Raw genomic sequence first — 18,588 nt, 5'->3', positions numbered from 1 at the left:
AGACTCCTGCCCTCTTGATAGTTCTGTCCCCGGTGGGGGCAGAAGTGACTCCTTGAGGCCCAGCTCCTCTGGTCCAACTCAGATGACAGAAGAGGGAAGGTGGAGGGACTCTGGGAGGGTAAGTTCATGCCAGGGTGGAGGTGCTCGGTGTGGCAGACAAAGGGAGGGACCCTCCTGAGAGAGGCCTGTAGGGAAGTGGGACCCCACACACTGACCAAGGGACCACAGGCCAGCCCATTCCCAGCTTGTTCTGCTGTGAAACAGGGACATTAGTGCTTGCACACGGTCACAGAGTTCTGGGCATCAGCCAGGAGGGGACGTTGGCAAGCTTTCTGGGAGTCCCTGACCCCGGAGAGTAAGCACCCTCAAGGGTCAGGTACTCACACGGATATGGTTCTGCCAGGCGGAGGGTGGACGCCGCTGTCCAGGGCCCCGGGCTCAGGGGCAGCAGGAGGAACGCAGCAACAGCGGGGCAGGAAGGGCTTGGGACTCTGAGAAGCCTAATGAGAGGGTGGGACTTTGTAGGGGGATGGGACTGTGAGAAGGGGACAGAGGACAGTGTGGGGCTACCTGCTCTGCTTCCCTGTCCCTACCTATGTCCTGAGTCTCCACCCTGGCTGGGTCACCATCTCCTCCGACCAGACCCCATGGTGACCACCACGGGGCCCCACCTCTGCCCTCATCCAGCTCCCTCCAGCAGCCCGAGTGGCCCATCCCAATGACAGACTATCGAGCACCCCTCCCCTGAGCCCATGGGAGGCTCCCCCCTCTGCCTTCTCCAATTCAGCTCCTTAGAGGGGCTCCCAGGCCCCTGTGATCTGGGGCTACCCCCTCCCTGCCCCAGTCCAAATCTAGGCTCCACCCCACTCAGCAGCAGGGAACCCTGGTGGTGCCTCCTCTCACACAGTTGGGGCCTTTGCCCACACAGCCCCTCTGCCTGGACATCCTCTAGATCCCACTCAGCCTTCCATCCTGCAGGAAACCCTTCCTGAGGCCCCGGGTTGGCTGACATGCCTCCCTGGGTCTCCCAGCTGCAGCTTCCATCCCATCACAGGCCCTGCCACCCTGGCCGGGCTGTGTGTGCAGGAGCTCCGGGAGGTGGGGAGGGTGGAGTTCTGCAAGCCTGCTCTGGGGGAGGCTCGGAAGGTGTTTGCTGGAGGCTGTGACACTACAAGGAGCACAGAGCATGTGCTGGGAGGGACCATACGACCAGACCCTGAGAGGAGCTGGCAGGAACTCTGCTATTCTCAGGAAGCCAGGGTGTCAGGTCTGATGAATTACCCAGTCCCGGCAGCTTTGAGGAAAGGGCCAGAAGCCCGGCTGTGGGCAAAGAGGAACCGCGTGGATTCCAGAAAACACAGAACTGTAGCCACAGAACAACTTCAGGACAGTCTACAAACCGAATATCAACTAGACGTCTTGGAGCATTCAGAAAGGGGGGGACATCGTGTGTGTTTCCGAAAGTCAGCACATCCTCTGTGCACGTGCCTCACCTCGTCTGTGGATGGGGCCAACCAGGGACATGTGCTCTCCAGCAACTGTGGTGGGACCAACGACCAGGACTAGGGACAGGAGCCGTACGGTGACCCTCCAGCCCAGCAAACGAGCCATGTTGGGTTCAGTTAAAGAAAGATGTCACCATGGAGGGAGGCTTCCAGGGCTATTTCCCAGGTCACAACTATCCAGACAAAATCCACAACTGGGGAACTGTACACGTGAAAATGGTTAAGATGGTAAATTTCATGTTATGTGTATTTTATGGAGTAAGAAAATTGGAAACGAATCCACAGCTGGGAGGAGAGCAAGTGCACTCTGGGACAGACACTGGATCCCTGGGACGCCCCCAGGCGAGAGGAAAAGGTGAGATTTGGGGCAGAGTCTGCATTTCTGCATGATTGGGCCAGAAGAGGGTGGGGTACTCTGGCTTGATCTCAGTTGTGGTGAAAAATACCCAGAGATCATGGGTGACCCTGCACTCAGCACAAGGAGTGTGCTGTGTTTGCCCACAGAAAATGGAGCTGCCCTGGGATACATTAACAGAGCCTGGGCATAGAGAAGGGAGGTGATCTTCCAGCTTGGCTCTTGCTATTAGAGCCCACCTGGGCATTGTGCCCAGTTCTGGGGGTTACACTGACAACCTGGAGACTGTCCAGAGAAGGGACCATCATGGGGCAGGGCCTGGATACCTCATGAAGAGCAACAGCGGAAGGCTCCAGAAGCACGCTGCTCAGAAGTGCAGAGTCCCCAGGTGGGGCTGGGAGGCCTTGGGTCAGTGACTCAACCTGGCTGGGCCTCAGTCCTCTCATCTTAAATGGGGACTGCAGTACTTCCTGCCAGGCAGGATGTTTGGGAGACTGAATGAAATGATTCACGAAAAGGTTTAGCTCAGTGCCTGGGACACAGCAGCACATACTGAGCCCTCAGTCACCTGGGAAGGAGAAGTGGGGAATTGCTGGTGACCCAGGGCTGGTAGAGGAACAAGGACCCACGGGGAGGCTCCCAGGCTGCCTTACCTCTGGGCATCCGCCCTGAACTTGTTCTGGTGTCACAAGGAAATTGCTCACAAGAAGAGCATGATCTCTCCCTGGAAGGCAAGGGTCAGGGTGGGCCCCTGCTTGGCTCCCTCAGTGGGAGAGGCCAGAAGCTGGCAGTCGGGTCTGTGAGAGAAGGGGTCCTGGCCCATCCAGTCATCAATGCTGTGCCCCAGGAAAACGCCTCCAGTGAGGCAAGTTGAGGCACAGGCGGGAAGCTGGCTGGGTTTCTGCCATTTCTGAGCCCACGTCCACTTCTTTTTTTTTTTTTTTAATTTTTTTCTTATTTATTTATTTTTCCCCCAAAGCCCCAGTAGATAGTTGTATGTCATAGTTGCACATCCTTCTAGTTGCTGTATGTGGGATGCAGCCTCAGCATGGCCGGAGAAGCGGTGCGTCGGTACGCGCCCGGGATCCGAACCTGGGCTGCCAGTAGAGGAGCGCGCGCACTCAACCCCTAAGCCATGGGGCCGGCCCCCACATCCAAATCTTTGAGGCAAATTTTCTTCTCATATTCACTCTCATTTGCTCAACCACAATTTTCCAAGAGCCTCCTGCTTCTAGGCACTGAAGATCCCGAGCCAAATTGGGCCGGGCTCCCACCCAGGCTGGCGGGGACTGGACCCCTCACTGCACACAAGGCTGGGGGCCAGGGGAGCAGGTGGTGAGCTCTGCCTGGGACAAAAGCAGGGTGGCTGTGGAGATGGGTGGCCTGCCACCTGTGTGCTGTGTGTGACAGCTCTGCACATTTGGGGGGATGCACACCAGGGAAGGGGAGGGGAGGGCTGGGCAGAGGGCAGGGGTGTGGCAGTGGTCAGGATCTACAGGGACTTGGTGGCCACCATCTTGGAGAAGGAGCCTTCCCAGGGTGGAAAGCAAGGGCTGGCAGGCTCTGATGGTGTCACCTGTGAGGGCTCAGCCTGGCTGCTGCATGGAGTGCACCTGGGGGCCCACAAGCAGACCACAGGCACAGCGGGGGCAGCAGGGAAACCAGTCAGGAGACGGAATGGACAGGAAGGGGGCAGGGAGGTGGGGAGCTGGGTCCAGCTTTGGTCCCGGTAGACGGCATGGCCCTCAGTGGATGGAAAGAGGCTGCACTGGGAGAGGGAGAGGGTTTCTCCTTGGACGTGGTGGGTGCGCATCAGGAGGCAGCTGTGCTCGGGGCAGGTGGTCACCGGGGCTACAACTTGGGCATCAACAGAACAGAGGTGGAAACTGGGGCTGTAGAGGATCTGGGTGGAGGGAGAAGGGGCTGGAAATGCAGCATGAGAAGAACAGAGGAGCCAGACCACAGTGCCCAGGTCAGGGAGGAGAGCACTCAGGAGCTCCAGGCCCTGGCCCCTGCCCCTCCACCCCTCCCTCAAGATCAAACCTTGAGTTCCCAGGCCCCCCACTCTTCCGGATGCAGCCTTTGTGAATGCAGTACCTATGGCCTGGCTTCCTGACTTGTCCCTTTGTCCACCCAGAAAGCTCTTACACATCCCCGAGAGCCCTGTCCAGGGCCGCTCCTCTGTCAGGCCCTTCCTGAACCCGGACTGTGACAGTGCCAGCACCCCCTCTGGCATCACATGCCCCTCTTGCACACACACACTCGCTGCAAGGGTGGGGTCAGAGATGTCAGCGCCTGGCAGCAGCACCAAGGCACCCACCTGTGGCGGCTTCACGAATTCAGTCACGTCCCACAGCCGGATCCCTAGCTCCTTGATCTGGGTCACGGAAACCCCTTTGAGTTTGGTGATGACAGAAATCTGGGGTCCAGGTCCTGCTCCTGGTAGCCTTTTGTGGCGAGGAGGGCCCACCTTGGGAGGAGACGATGGGCAGTGTGGTGTGTCCCTGGCACTCAGTGAGCAGTGGCAGAGCTGGGCCCCACCCACTCAGCCCCTACACACCCTGTAAGGCTCCCAGCACCACGTTCAGGGCCCCCACCTCTTTTCCAGCCTCATTTCCACCCCAAACACCCTGCACAGGCCAGAAACCCCGGCCATGCATCAGAGAGCCAATGCTCTCAGACCCAGATGCCCACCACCACCTCCTACCCCAGCCTTCCCCCTCCCCTGCCCCCGCCAGACCCAGCTCCCTCCTTAAAGTCTCCCCTGACCCAACCACCACGGTGGTCTTTCTCAGGGGCCCCAGGGCTCCAGCTCTCACAGGAATCAGGGACTACCTCCTGCCTCTCCCACGTCCTCCTGGGCAGAGTGAGACCCATTCTGCTCTGTGCCCAGAGCCCAACACGGGGCTGGGGACAAGGTCCAGGAAAGGAGGCAGGTGGGCACACAGGAGGACACGAGCACACGGCTTACTCTTGTACCTGCTGCCTCTAGACAGACGGAGATCCTACCTTCTGCCCCTACCCTGTCCCAACCTGCCCCCTCACTGCCACCAGTCCAGCCCCTGAGAGTTCACACTCCCACCCTCAGCCCAGCAGGACCAGTCAGGGTCCCTCCAGCCAGCCTGCCCAGGAGCCACTCTCTTACCCCACCACGAGGAAAATGACCCCGAGCTGCAGCAGCCTCTGTGGGGCGCCTACCCCCCAGTTCCTGGTCATCACCTACTTCTCAGTTTGTAATCCAGAAGCCCCCAGCCTGTCGCGGCCCACGGGGAGCCCACGCTCTCAGCTCCTGCTGGCTGCCGGGGAGCAGGGTCAACACTGCAGCTGCAGCCCCAGCTGAACAGGAGGAAAAGCAGGCCCCCAGGCCAGGCCAGGCAAGCAGCTGGTAAAGGGACACTCCCACTGGGGGCAGGACCCAGCCCCACCCCCGCCCTGGGCTCAGTCCCCACCCCCGGCTGCCCTGGGCCTCCCTTCCTCTCTGACTCCCTCTGCCTGGCACTGGGGCGCAGAGAGGAGTAGCCTCTCTCCCCTGCCCTTTGGCCTCACTTCCTTGGGGGCTGAGGGGATGACAGGTGTTACAGGTACTTTGAGAGGGCAGCAGGAGGAGATAGGAGCCCAGAGGAGGGACCAAGGAAAGCTTCAGGAAGAAGGCACCTCTGAGCTGACACCAGCAGATTGTGAAGTTCAACAAGCACAGCAGGGGAGGAATGTTCCTGGAGGAGGAATCCTCATATGCGACGCTGGAGCCTGAGAGAGAACTGGCACCCACAGAGGGAGTGGGACTCTGGCTCCAGAGAGGAGGGTGGCTGGCTCTGGGAGGTTCCCAAGTCATCCTGTGCGATGCCAGGCAGAGCTGCCCCTCCCCACAAGTGCAGGGATTAAAGCCCAGCTCTGGAGTTAGGCAGGGTCCCCAGTCCGCGGAAGGGGGGTGATGCTGGACCCACACGGGACAGCAGGGGGTCAACGCCTGCAAGGCGCCCAGCCCTGCGCCTGGCCCATGGGGCGCTTCCTTCTGTGCCCCGACCAGGAGCAGGCTCAAGGTCAGTGCAGGCTGCTGGTGGTTTCTGCAGCAAGGAACAACAGGGGGTTGTCCTGATGACTGCCCCCAGGAGAGTGCGTCTCTACTGGCTGTTGGGGGCTACTGTTCACTGCATGCCACATTTGATTGGCCCATGCAGCTGGCAGGTCAGTCCACGTCCCAGGGCTGTGCTCTAGGAGGGGCCTGACTCAGTCCCAGCCTCAGTGCCTGGGACTGTGAAATAGGCGTAACCATGAGGGGTCCCTTCGAGAGGTCCCGAGAGAATGAAGAACAGGAGGAAGAAGGGGCCGCTGGGCGTCCTGCAGGAGTCCCGGAGGCCGAGGATGGTTCAGGTGCGGATTCAGACTCTGAACTGAAGACAGGTGCCCCAGGCAGGGGGTTCAGGCCTGTCTCTTCACCTTGTGGGATCTAGGCAGGGGTGGAGGGGCGGGCTGGGGCTGAGGGCAGGGGACCACTGTCCAGCAGAGAGCGCATCCCTCCATGGGACACCCTCAGGGCAGCCCACGGCCCCTCCAGCCCCCTGTCCTCCAAGAAATGCTCTTGGCAGCATCAGTTGTTCCACCTTCAGAACCCGCTTCCAGAATGACGTTAAAATGCAGAAACCTAGCCAAACCATCTAAGAAGGGCTGTCCCACTCCTTCCTGAAATGGGATGAGGGCTGGATTTTCCCAAGCCACAGGAGAAACTAAGCTGATGCATGTACAGAACTTAGAAGTATTTCAGTGTTTTCTCCTATAAAATGTTCATAAATCATTTGTGGTCTGTAATCCCACAGAAAAGGCACAGCATGCACTTCGGTGTCAGACAAGCAGGGTCCTAAGCCTGGCTCTGCCGGGATCAGCTACTACTCGCTGTGTGACTTTGGGGAAAGGATTTGCTTTCTCTGAGTCTTGATGTCCCCATCTGTATATGGGGCAGGAGTCCCTACTAGCACAGGAAGTAACGCCTGTAGAGGGAAACAGGCTGGGTAGTGACGGAGGGCAGGGGAGGAGGCAGGCGGCTGTGCCTGGGGAGGGGGCCACATGGACCCCTGTCTCTATCAGGCACCAATGGGCTCGGAGAACTGGTCAAGGATACCGTCCACCTGAGGTCTTGCCGGGCCCACAGCGTCGTGCCTGCCTCCTGCTTCCTGTGCCAGGGAAGCGCCCCAGAGCTGAGCCTGCGGCGTCGTGGCCTGGGGCCCCAGGTACCCCCAGAGGGACCCTGGGCCAGGCTTGGAGGGGAGGACCTGGGAGGAGAAGCCATGGAATGGCCCTCCCTGAGCCCTCTCCACACATTCCCCAGTCTTGCTCTGTGCTTGGTGTGTCCCATCCCCCACATCTGAGTGACATGGGATCCAGGCTCTGATGGAGATCAGTGTAAGGACTGGGGAGCCTGCAGGGGCCCCTAATGCATTGGGGGTCAGGGAAGGCCCCAGGTGGTCTGTAGGAGCCTAGAAGGAGAAGCAGGTGGCCCCTGGGCCTGTGGGAACGGGTGGGCCTTTCAGTTAGAGGGCATCGAGTGGGCTCAGCCCTGCGAACAGGAGCCCAGGTAGTGACCAGCTATGCATGGGGCCTTCAGCTCTGGGAAGGACCAGGCCTCTCAGGACTCTCGGTCCCAGGGCGCCTGGGCTCTCCCGTCTGCATTGACCTCCAATCCCGGTGTCAAGCGGCTGGATTCGGGACAACGGGCTCTGTGGGGCCGGTGCAGAGGCCTTGGCACGTGCCCTGAGCAAAAGCAGCAGCATCTGTGGGAGGTGCCAAGCCTGGGACAGGTGGGCAGACCTGAGTCTTCCCTTTCCTGAGGGGTGTGGACTCCCCCAGCCAGGCCTTCTCCCCGTGGACCTGCTGGTGTTGCTGGGGGCAGGGCCTCATCACAGGGTGGGGTGGGTGGGGGTGGTGCACCCAAGGCTGGACGCCACTCCCTTCCTGACCCACCCCACCCCTCCAAACCTGCTTCTGCTGGACAGCACCCCCTGCAGATGGTGGCCTCCTGGTGTCTGAATGCTGTCTTTCAACACAGAGAGAGGGGGGCTGGCAGTGCGAGAGGAGGGAGGGCTGGGGGGAGTTTGGCGGGGCTGGATCCAAATGCAACCTCTGCCACAGAAGAGCAGGGTGACCCTGAACAAGCAGCAAACCTCGCTGAGCCTCAGTTTCCAATCTGTGAAATGGACCCAACCACACCACTTAGCCCTTGGGGTTGTGATGAGCATTAAAAGCTCAGCAGAGAGTCTGGCCATGTAAGTGCTCTGTGCAGGGCACGTTGCCTGTCATTGCCAGTCCCCAGAGATGCGGCCATGAGGGCTTCTGTGTGGGGTTATATTGCTGCCAGGCACGAGTCATCAATGGGGTGGCTGTGGCCCCATCACAGGTTCCTGCACAGCACCACAAAGGAGGGGGTTTAACCCCTTGACAGAGAAGCTTGTGGACACATGGGGTGGGGATGGGGCATCCAGCCAATGGGTTGCAGAGGTGCCATGCAACCCCAGGACAGTCCGCCTGCAAAGTCCCTTCCACCTCCTCAAGCCTGGAAGTTTGGGGGATGGAGGAAGGTGGAGGAGGGCGGTGTCTGACTTTGGATCCCACTGACTGGTGAGTGATGTCGGACCCCAGACGTGGAGCTGTCGGAGAACCAGCTGGGAGCAGTGGGCAGCCAGGCTGTGTGTGCCACCCTCACAGTGAACCTGGCCGTCAGAGGGTACAGCTGGCAGGGAATGGCCTGGAGGAGCAGGCGGCCCAGTATCTTGCTGAACTCCTGCTGGCCCACACTGGCCTGAAGTCCCTGGGCCTGAGCTATAAGCAGCTGACTGACCCAGCAGGTACCATGCAGACTTGGCCACCATGGGGCCCGTCTTCCTTGGGCAGGGATGGGGGGAGGTTGGCAGGACCACTCTGAGCATCCATGCTCTGGCCCCTCTCCCCACGTCCTACTTTGCCTGCCCCTTCCCCACTCCTTCCACACAGAACTCTTAGGTCACTCCCTGGACATCTCATTGCCTGTTGCTGCCTGTGCTGGGTGCTGATTTAGCCACGAGGAACCCAGCATGAACACAACAGAGGCCCTGGCCTCAGGGAACACACATTAACAAGATCATTCTCCATAATTATTGGCGCTACAAAAGAAACAAACAGGGGTGATTCTAGAGAAGAATGAGGATCCCTGATACATGGGTGGCTGGGGTGGCCTCTGTGAGGAGGTGACATTGAAGCTGAAATAGGCAGGCTGTGGAGAAATCAGCCATTACAAGACCAGAGGGAGCACATTTCAGGCAGAGGAACAGTGAACACGCAGACTTATTTCTCAGTCTGACGGACACCAGTGTGACTGGGCTATTTGGCCAGGGCAGAGTGGCTAGGCTGCGGGGTGGAGAGGTGACAGGGGCTATAGGGCTACAAATCATGGCAAAAGGCATGAAGATTTTATTTCAAGTCTGTGGAGAACAACGGTGGGATCCCTGATCTCACCACTTTCTCTCATGCCCCAGGACCTTGGCATGGGCAGTCTGCTTTGCGAGGTACATGCAGTTTGACCTGCCTGTCCTCAACCACTCCAATCAATTATAAGAAACACCTGGGACCCTGGGTTAGGAATACAGATTCCTGCACCTTGGATCTGCTGAACCAGCCTCTTGGGGGGAGGCCTGTGTGTCTGCATTTTAGCAGGTGTCCCAGGAGATTTGTCTGATTGAGAAATTTTGGGAGTCACTGCTCTGTGTCAGACTGCTTAGAGTGAGTGGGGTGGCACCAGCTTTGGCCTGTGAGAATCAGCCCTAGAATCTAACTGCCAGAGAGTCAGTTTACCTTCTAAGAAAATTACTGTGGGAAGTCAGTGAAACGAGAAGAGAAGCTCATTTCAGACTTTTGACAAACCAACTAGACGCCTCCCTCTGGGCCTACATGGTCAGAGGGTGAGCACCAGAGAGGCAGCCAGGAGGGAGGGGCTGGAGGCTAAGGCCCTGTGAAGGCTGCAGAACTACGGGAGGGGGCGGTCTTCAGCCTGGGAAAGGACAGACTCAGCAGGGACATTTTGTTTCCCCAAGTGGGGATCTGTGGGTGGGCCCGATTCCCTGGAGGGTGAAGTAGCTTGGGTCCCAGTCTCCCCACCTGACCCACGGTGATTGTAGCACCTGCCACATATGTTGTTTTCAGGGGTCACGAAGACCAAGATTCAGAACTACAAGAGGCTGATTCCTGTGTGTAGAACCTTCTCACCTTCTAGCTGTTCAGCAAAGAAGGGGCTTCCCTACAAAGTGGGAGGCCGCTGTCCTCTCCTCCCAGCCCTGGGAGTGTCTGAGGAGGAGGAAAGTACCCCTATCTGAGAACCTGCGGGGGTCAGACCCAGCGCTGGGCATGGAGTCTGGAGCCCTGTTCTCAGGGAGGCAGCACAGGGGCCTCCCCACCTTGCGGGGAGCTCTCCAAGGTTCTGAAAGTGTCTGCCCAGGCTGTTCTGGCCCCGAGGGCTGGCTGAGCATTCTGCTCGGTCACTGCATCTGTTTTCCTCTGTGCATTTCTTTAGACCAGCCTTACTAGCCCTGTGCTCGGTGCTGGGACCACGGAGAGGGGTCAAATTCAGATCTCTGAGAAATTCCTAGGCTGGCGGGAGAGACTGGCTGGGCAGAGAGAGGTCTAATGGCCAGATACTGGAAGGATAGAAGCACATTGAACTTGAGGTCCGAGGTGGCCCAGCCCAGGCAGGTGGGCAAGGCTTCCTGACACCGTGACCCCAGGTTAGAAGGATGAGGAGCTTCTAGCCAGGTGAAGAAGGGGGTCAACAGTTGCACACAGGGGGACAGCCTGGAGGCACGTTGGTCCCAGCACTTCTGAGAACTGGACACGGGTCAGACTGGCTGAGTGCTGACAGAGTGGAGAGCAGGGTGGGTGGATGAGTGAGGCTTCTGCCCATTTTACATCCTGAATATCTCTCAGGGTTTCTTAACCCCACAGGGCCCCACTTTCCTTTTTCTACCACCACTGCCTCCTCTCTACCACAGCTGCGCTGGCCTTGTCACTTCTTGCCTACAGACTATCGCACAAGCCTCCTGGACTCTCGTCTCTGCCCCTGCCCACCCTAGTCCATCCCCTACACCCACTGCTAAGGAATCCAGCCTTGTCACTTCTTAAAGCCCTCCCTGCCTCCCCACCCCCGATAGGGCAACGCCCAATACACTTATCCTAGCATTCAAGGCTCTCAGCATCTCTCAAGTGCCCATGGCTCCTACCTCATTTTGCTAGCTTCCCCCCTCCCTCCGCCAGCGCCAGACTTGCTGCATTTCCACAAGTGCCCCGTGCTCCCTCATCCTCTGGACATTCACTCTTTCTTGTATCTGCTCTCCACTGTGTGTGCACATGTACCTGGGAGAGTCCCATAGTCTTCAAGGTTATCTCCTCTGTCTTCAGTTTCCTGACCCCTCAGGCAGGGTTAGCCACCACTCTGTTCCCACACCTCTCTTTTTGTAGACCAGAATAGCTCACATCCCATCAATTTGTATTTATGTCTCCCCCGTTAAATGTGAAATCCTCGAGGGCAGAGCAGGCCCATTTTGGGTTCAACCCCCTGACCCTCATGCCCAGCAGAGACCCTGGCACACAGCGGCATCAGTGTCATTTTTTGAAGGAATAAACAGTGACTAATGTCTCCCTTGGTATTTCTGAAGGGGAGACGCTTGGACCAGCCCTGGCAGAAAACTCAGGACTCACCGAGCTTAACATAAGTTGGAATCACCTTTGAAGCTCGGGAGCTATGGCCTTTGCCAGGGGTCTGGAGGTATGAGGCCCTCTCCTATCAGCCCGTCTGGCCTGTCTTTTGGGGGCAGGTCTCCCAGGTGCCAGCTCCCAGTCTTTGCAGCTCTTCCGAAATGAACCTTGGATCTTTTCAGCAGAGCTTCAAGAATATTTCTTTAAGTGACATTCATGTTCCCAGCTCCACTTAATGATGACAATGTTCCGTCTCCCTGTGTCCACTGTCACATCACTTACTGAGGAGTCTGAAGCTGACTGTCGCATAGCTTCCCCAGACGGCACAGACACTTGGCTGGTGGGGACATGTTGCACTCTGGTGACATATGCTGGCTGTTGGGAGTATGCAGATGCTTCCTGAGACACCCTGGCACCCCTTGGTCCCATCACACTCTCCAACAGCCCACTTACTCCCTTGGATGTTGTGGCTTGTAGGCCTCAGGAACAGGTGGCTCCAGCCCCTTCCAGGATGGCACAGGGGCCTGCAGTGCTCCTGGTGCCAGCTCCCTTGGTGGGTCCTCCTCAAGGAACAGGAGCTGTTGCCCTCTGACAGGGGTGACCTGGGGGTCCTGCCCACAAGATGACAGGTTGGGCTCTGTCTTCTCAGCACATCCACAAGCTCTACCCTACTCCCCATCACACCCCCAAGCAGCCCTTCACTGGAGCCCTTCTGGGTCCCTGGGTGGCTCTGTACCTCGGGATCTCTGCCCTTGAGAGGCCCCCAAGTGGGCATGGGGCCTGATGGCTTGTCTCTGGCACCTGATGCCACGTGGCAGCCCCCCCAGGCTCTGAGGGTCATTCACATCCACACCCCTCTCTCCACTGTGCTTCCAGGGGTTCGGCTCCACTGCTCACCACCATCTAAGCCACAAGACTCTAAACTGGACTCTGCCCTTTCACACTCGGTCCACACTCTTTGCGCCTTGGGTCTCTGGGCCCCTGAGGCTGAGACCCTTGACTTTCTCTGCTGTCACATGTGGTCCCATGGCTTTGCTCTTTTGCGTTCCAGGAAAACATCTTCCTGGGAGTCCTGGACACCTCAAACAATGGCTTTGAAGATCCTGGAGCCTCCACGGTGGGTGAGGCACTTAAGATCGACAACGTGTTGGAGGAACTCGATATGAGGTGAGTAGCATGGGATGCCCCCAGTGTCACAGTCTTTGGTTCCATAGCACCCCAGGGACCAGGAACTCCACGATCTTGCTACTGTTCACCACTTTAATTCCCAAACCTACCACACTCTACCCATGATGGGACCTGAGCTGCAACCCAAGAGTGCCCAGTTCTGTCCTTGTCACTCGAGTTCATCAATCAAACACTGGGGCTCATAATTCCCACTGCACAGGCGGGGGGCTGGGAATCACACACGTACATGTGAAGCATCCTCAGAAAGCCTGGTGCCGGGTGGGTGCTCACATGCTCTGCTCGGCACATGGCTGCTGGGGGCCTGCTGTGTGGGAGCTGCCCCTCCAGGCCCAGGCAGGGTCCCAGGCCTCAGCAGGTCACCAGAGCAGGGGCTGCAAGCCAGAAGGAGAAGAAAGAGGCAGAAGCTCCACAGGTGATGGGCTGCCAGAGGGGGCAGGGCCTGCCTGCTGCAATCTTGCCCACCTTTGCTCCCCATGGTAGGAGCTAAGGCCAGAGGAGACCATGGGGGATACTGAAATTCAAGGCCAAGCTGGGGTCTGAGAAGTCAGAGAGAAGTGGGACTGGCTCTGAGAAGAAGTGGCCAACAGCCATTCTAAGCCCTGGAGCTCAGGTCCAGCAGGAGGAGGAGGAGGAGGAGGAGGAGGAGGAGGAGTTGGAGGAGGTAGAGATGATGTGGGGAGAGAGCTGGGGGGTTTTCCAGAACAGATGCTGTCATAGTGACAGATACAGGGTGCCAGCTGGGGCAGAACTCTTGGGAGCACCCGCTGAGCTCTCAGGGCCAGGGAGCAGCTGCTGGCCTCCACCAGGGGAGGGACGGTCTAGGTGTGTTTGCTGGGGGAATCTCCTTGAACACTGGGAGCCTCCAATGTAGTAGGGTCCTTTCCAGTTTTTACTCACTGACCTGGCCAGGGTCCCCAGGGCTTGTGTGGAGACTGGAATGTGAAGCCTGACCCGGTGGATGCACCAGCAGCTCCAGCTGGGACCCTGGGGAGATCTGTGTGCAAGGCAGCACAATGCATATGCCTTTCTGCTGCAGCAACAACCGCATCTCTGCGGTGGGAGCCCTGAGCCTGGGCCTGCGCCTCCGGGTCAACCAGACACTGAGGATTCTTGCTGTGAGTGCTGCCTGATAGGGGAGGCCCCACACAGACCTGCTTGTGCGTGTCCACACAGATCCCTGCTTTGTCACATCTCCCCACCCCAGTGGCAGCAGGGGACACTCCTTCAAGAGTCCGGATGGGGAGGGAGCCTCCTGGCTTCTTGTGACCACTTCTTCATTTTGCCATTCACTCACCCATCTGGCCTGGCCCATGCACTTCTGCAGACTCCTCCCCCTCCCTCTTTCCCTCCCAGCTGCCCTTCCTCCTTCTCAGCCCACTGGGTGCTGCTCTGCTGAAGATGGCCAGGGCACCTTTGCTTCCTCTTCATCTTCTCCCCTTCTCTTCCTCTGGCCTTGCTGGACCCAGGCTCAGACCTACCTGAGGCCTTGGGTGCACAGCAGGGGTTCCTTCCTCAAGGGTTGCCAGTGGGGAGGGAGCTGCTGAGCAGGGCTGAGAGCCAAAGACAGAGAAGGGAGGGTGTGATCGAGGGTGGAGCAGGTCCACGAAGACCACTGTGCCAACAGCATGTGCTCAGAGGACAAAACCACCAGCTCCAGGGGATCCAGTGGTGCCTGGCCCTCAGCTCCCTCAACTGGCAGAGGAGTCCCCTATAGCACCCCGATCCCCAGCCTGAGGCTCACTCCTCTCTTGCCCTTGGCTGGAACCCAGATCTTTCTCTTAAGCTCTGGATCCCCATCTCCAGCCACCTGCTGATGATCCCCCAGATGGCTCATAGGCACATCGGATTCTGAGAGTCCGACATGAAGGCATCATCTTCTTCTAAGGGCTGCCTCTTGGTCGGGGGTACTCCTTCCCTTCAGAAGCTGGGGCCCAGTGCTCGCCCCTCCATCTCTTTCTCACATCTTCCCTCCTCCATCTCACCTCCTGCAGAGTGCCCAGGCTGCCTGCTCCTCCTTCTCACTTCCCCTCCCACAGTCCTGTGGTCCTGCTGCTTTCTCCTCTCTGGCCCTTCCTTCCCACCTGCTCCCAGGTGATCATCTAAACCAGAAATGTGCCCCTGTCCCTCATGCTTTAAACCTGTCAGCAGCTCCTCTCTGGATAAATCCAAGCTTAGTAGTGTGTCACTCACAGCATGTCCTCAGGATCTGGGTTCTGCCAACCCCCCTCTTCCCTCCCACTTTGAAACACATCCTCTCATTCCCAGCTGCCTGGGATTCTCCATGCACACGGGGCGGGATCTCACCTCTGCTTTGCTCCTGCTGCTCCTCTTGCTAAAATGCCCAGCTCCCCCCACCTCACTTGTGGAGTTCAGCTCAGGGCCTCTGTGCCCATCTGACCTTAACCCCCAGGGAGAGCTGGGGCACACTCTCTATTGCACTTATCACAGTGCATTTTTATGATGTTCCTTTTCCTCTCCTCTCTTTATGGAGGAGTGAGCTCTTTATGGGCAGGGGTGTGTCTTGTGTGTCTGTACCTTTGTCCTGGCACAGAGCTGGCACTGGGTGGGCACTCAGCCAGCACTCTCTCCCTTCCTCTCTCCCTGGCCCTGCAGCCTCACCCAGGGCATTCTGTCCCATGGAGACACCTTCTGAGCCGAGAGAGTGGGGTTGTCCTCGGCCATGTCACCAGAGATGAGGAATCCCTCCTTCCCTTTCACGCTGCTCTCCCGGCCTCCCAGGGCTCAGCTGTTCTCAGTGTGTGTGTGGGTTTCTCAGGTGTCAAGGAATCCCAGGCGAAGTGCAGGCTGATTTGCTGTTCTCAAGTCTGCCCAGGAGAGTCCAGTGTCTGCCCTGGAACTGCTGGATTTCTCTGTAGGAGCTTTTCATAAACCCCACCTTGGACACTCCCCACAGCCCTGTGAGGGATCATTCAAAGGGAGAAAGTGGGGATTAGAGAACTAGAGCACCCTGCCCAGATCCATGGTGTGGCTGAGTCCACGTTCCAGCCAAGGCCTGAATGTGGGTCATGATGCCCCTCTGGCTCCACTCCTGCTCCCGACTGGGGTATCACCCTGGTCTCACCTCAGACCCCTGCCTAGTTCTTCACTGGCTGAGAGAGAATAGCTGGCTTGGGGGTCATGATGCTCACTGTTCTCTGATGTTTGGATTTGTAGGTTCATTCCTTGCAAGACGGCCCCTTCTCCCAGCCCATCCGGCCTGCAGGTGGATCCTGGTGCTGGAAGATTCCCTTGTGTGGCTGTGAGAGATACCAGGACCCATTTTCACTCAATTTTGTCTTTTTAATGTAGGAAAAAAGGTCATTCTTTTCCAAAGCAGTTAAACACTAAAGAGAGACTCCCCAAATACAAATTATTAAAAGAAATATCACTGCTTATTCTTACCCTGATTTATTTCCATCCAGACTTGAGTCAAAGCCTCTCCAGAGATGTGTTTTCACAGTTCAGCCCTCAGGCTTTGGACACTTGGTGCCGAAGGTGCTTGTTTCCTTCCACCTGCCTCGTCTCTACGGCTCCACAGGCAGAGATGAGCTTGCCTTGACTGTGTTATCTCAGCTCTGAGAATGCCTGTTGGCATGGACTCTATCATTTGAAAACAAATGGAGTGATGTATGAAATTGTCCTGCAACAATACAGCTTATTCACTATGATGTGTGGTTATTAGCAGAAGCTTTAGTATAATGAAAATCCCATGGGGTTTGGCGTCAGACGGGCCTGGGACCAAATCTTGATCCATCAACATTGGATCTTGGATTCTGAATCAGAGATCAGCCCTAGTCTAGATGTAATGTTCTATTTCCTGTTCCTTCACTGTTATTATTAGTCTAATCTGCTGAGCCCAGATTGTATCCTCAGTTTTAAGGAGAATACGTCTGAATCCTTACAGTTCATGTAAATCCCTTCCCAAGACTCAGCCTTGTGTTTGTGTGAAACAGGGCTAGTATCCACCAGCCAGGGTCACTGTGAGACCGGATGAGATGAAAGACCCCACAGAAAGGGTCTGTGCAGAGAAAGACTCAGTGTTCGTTCTCTTCCTCCAACCTCCTTGGTTCATTTTTCATTGAGGAAGAATATTTATGCTGAAAAGTGCATCTGGATCAAGGGCAGGTCCCGGTGAGTTTTCACAAACAGTATAGACCTCTGTAACCAGCCCCCAGATCAAGAAATAGAGCAGGCCCCCAGAAGCCCCCTGAGCCCTTGCCCTTCTCTATTTTAGTAGTTTGGGGAGTAATGACATTGTCACCCATAGGAGAGAAGCTGTTCTGAGGAGCTTCTTCGAGACCCTGTATAAGTAAAAGAAGTCAAGTTCTCAGAAAGTGATGATGTGCTGCCTTGTCCTGGGTTTCTCCTCAGGATTCCAGGTGAGCAGAGAGTTTGATGACCTCACTGCTCAGTGAAGGTCATTCTTCCAGGGCTTTGCATAAAGACTGCAGCCCACAGAGTGGAGCACAAACAAGAGTTGCTGCCAGTCTTCAGACCATCCTCACCATTATCTGCCCCTAAATGTCTGTGGAGTGTGGCTTCCTCATCATCCATAGGCCACTTCAACTTCCACATGGAGGGTTCTGGGCCTCGCCATGCCTTGTTACCACTTGAGTCTGCACTGAGTCCCCATGACAACCAGGGGGTACCTCCTATGGAGCCAGCCTTCGCAACGACTCAAACACCTGTACCTCCTCGGCCCCTATGGTCCTTGCACTAATCTGGGCCTCCCTCTGCTCTCACTCATTTGGAGAATTCACTCATGGGTGAATTGCATGGTATGTGAACTATATCTCAAGAAAGCTATTACCAAAAAAAAAAAAAAATTATATTGTTTGATCCAAATTGTGTAAATAAAAAATGTATGATTGTGTATACACAGAAAAAAAGACCAAAAAGACCCATCATCTTAATAATGTTTATGTCTAGGTTGTAGGTTTATGTATTTTAATTTTCTTTATATTTTTGTGCATTTTCCACACTTTCTACTCTAAGTATGTGTTATTTTAGACTCAGAAAATAAATAGTACTTAAAAACACAACATGATACAGGTTACAATTCAGTCATGTGAATGGCCTGGTTGGAGCCTTGAGGAAAGAGGGTGCTATTGACTGAATTTTTCCCCCCAAAATTCATATGTTGAAGCCCTAACCCCAGCGCGACTGTATTTGGAGACAGGAAGTAATTAAGGTTAAATGAGGTCATAAGGATGGGGCCCTGATCCCATAGGATTAGTATCCTTATAAAAAGAAGCACCGGAAAGCTTGCTTTCTCCCCCTCCCCCCATGTGAGGACAAAGCCAGAAGGCAGCCCTCTGCAAGCCAGGAAGAGAGGCCTCACCAGAAATCAACCCTCCCAGACCTTGATCTGGGACTCATGGCCTCCAGAACTATGAGATGTCAACTGAGGAAAAATTCACTACAATTCAAATAGCAGGTACTCATTTGGGCAATTAGACTTGAAACTCACGAGACACAGATTCAGGCAGAAACCCAAAATGTGTTCAGAGGAAAACAAAGGAGGTAAGGGTTTATAAAGGCAAAAAAAGACAAATTATACAGGTTGTTTTGCAAAATTTGTGATGGGTGCCAGCAACAACTGTTACTACTTGGCTACATGTGATTGGTTGCTACGGCTATCTCTAAGGAAGAAAGTTCTTATCTATAAGTAAGCATATTTCTTGAAAGAAGGTCAAGATGACAACAGTGAAGCACAGTTCAAAAGCTACATTCCCTCTGGGTAGAGACGTAGTGTGCCTGCATAAGCCCCATTTCCTTAATGGCCACCCGGCTCCATTTTAGAAGCCTTGGCATATGATACTCCATTTT

General features: G+C 56.2%; 1 pseudogene; it reads left to right on the top strand.

The window, feature by feature from the left end:
• Positions 1-6,131: 6,131 nt before the first annotated feature.
• LOC131398608 (leucine-rich repeat-containing protein 74B-like) lies at positions 6,132-17,479 on the top strand (annotated as a pseudogene).
• Positions 17,480-18,588: the final 1,109 nt, after the last annotated feature.

The sequence above is a fragment of the Diceros bicornis genome, chromosome 35 (assembly GCF_020826845.1).
Source record: "Diceros bicornis minor isolate mBicDic1 chromosome 35, mDicBic1.mat.cur, whole genome shotgun sequence".
In the NCBI taxonomy this organism is placed as follows: Eukaryota; Metazoa; Chordata; class Mammalia; order Perissodactyla; family Rhinocerotidae; genus Diceros; species Diceros bicornis.
This window is presented reverse-complemented; position numbering and strand designations above follow the sequence as displayed.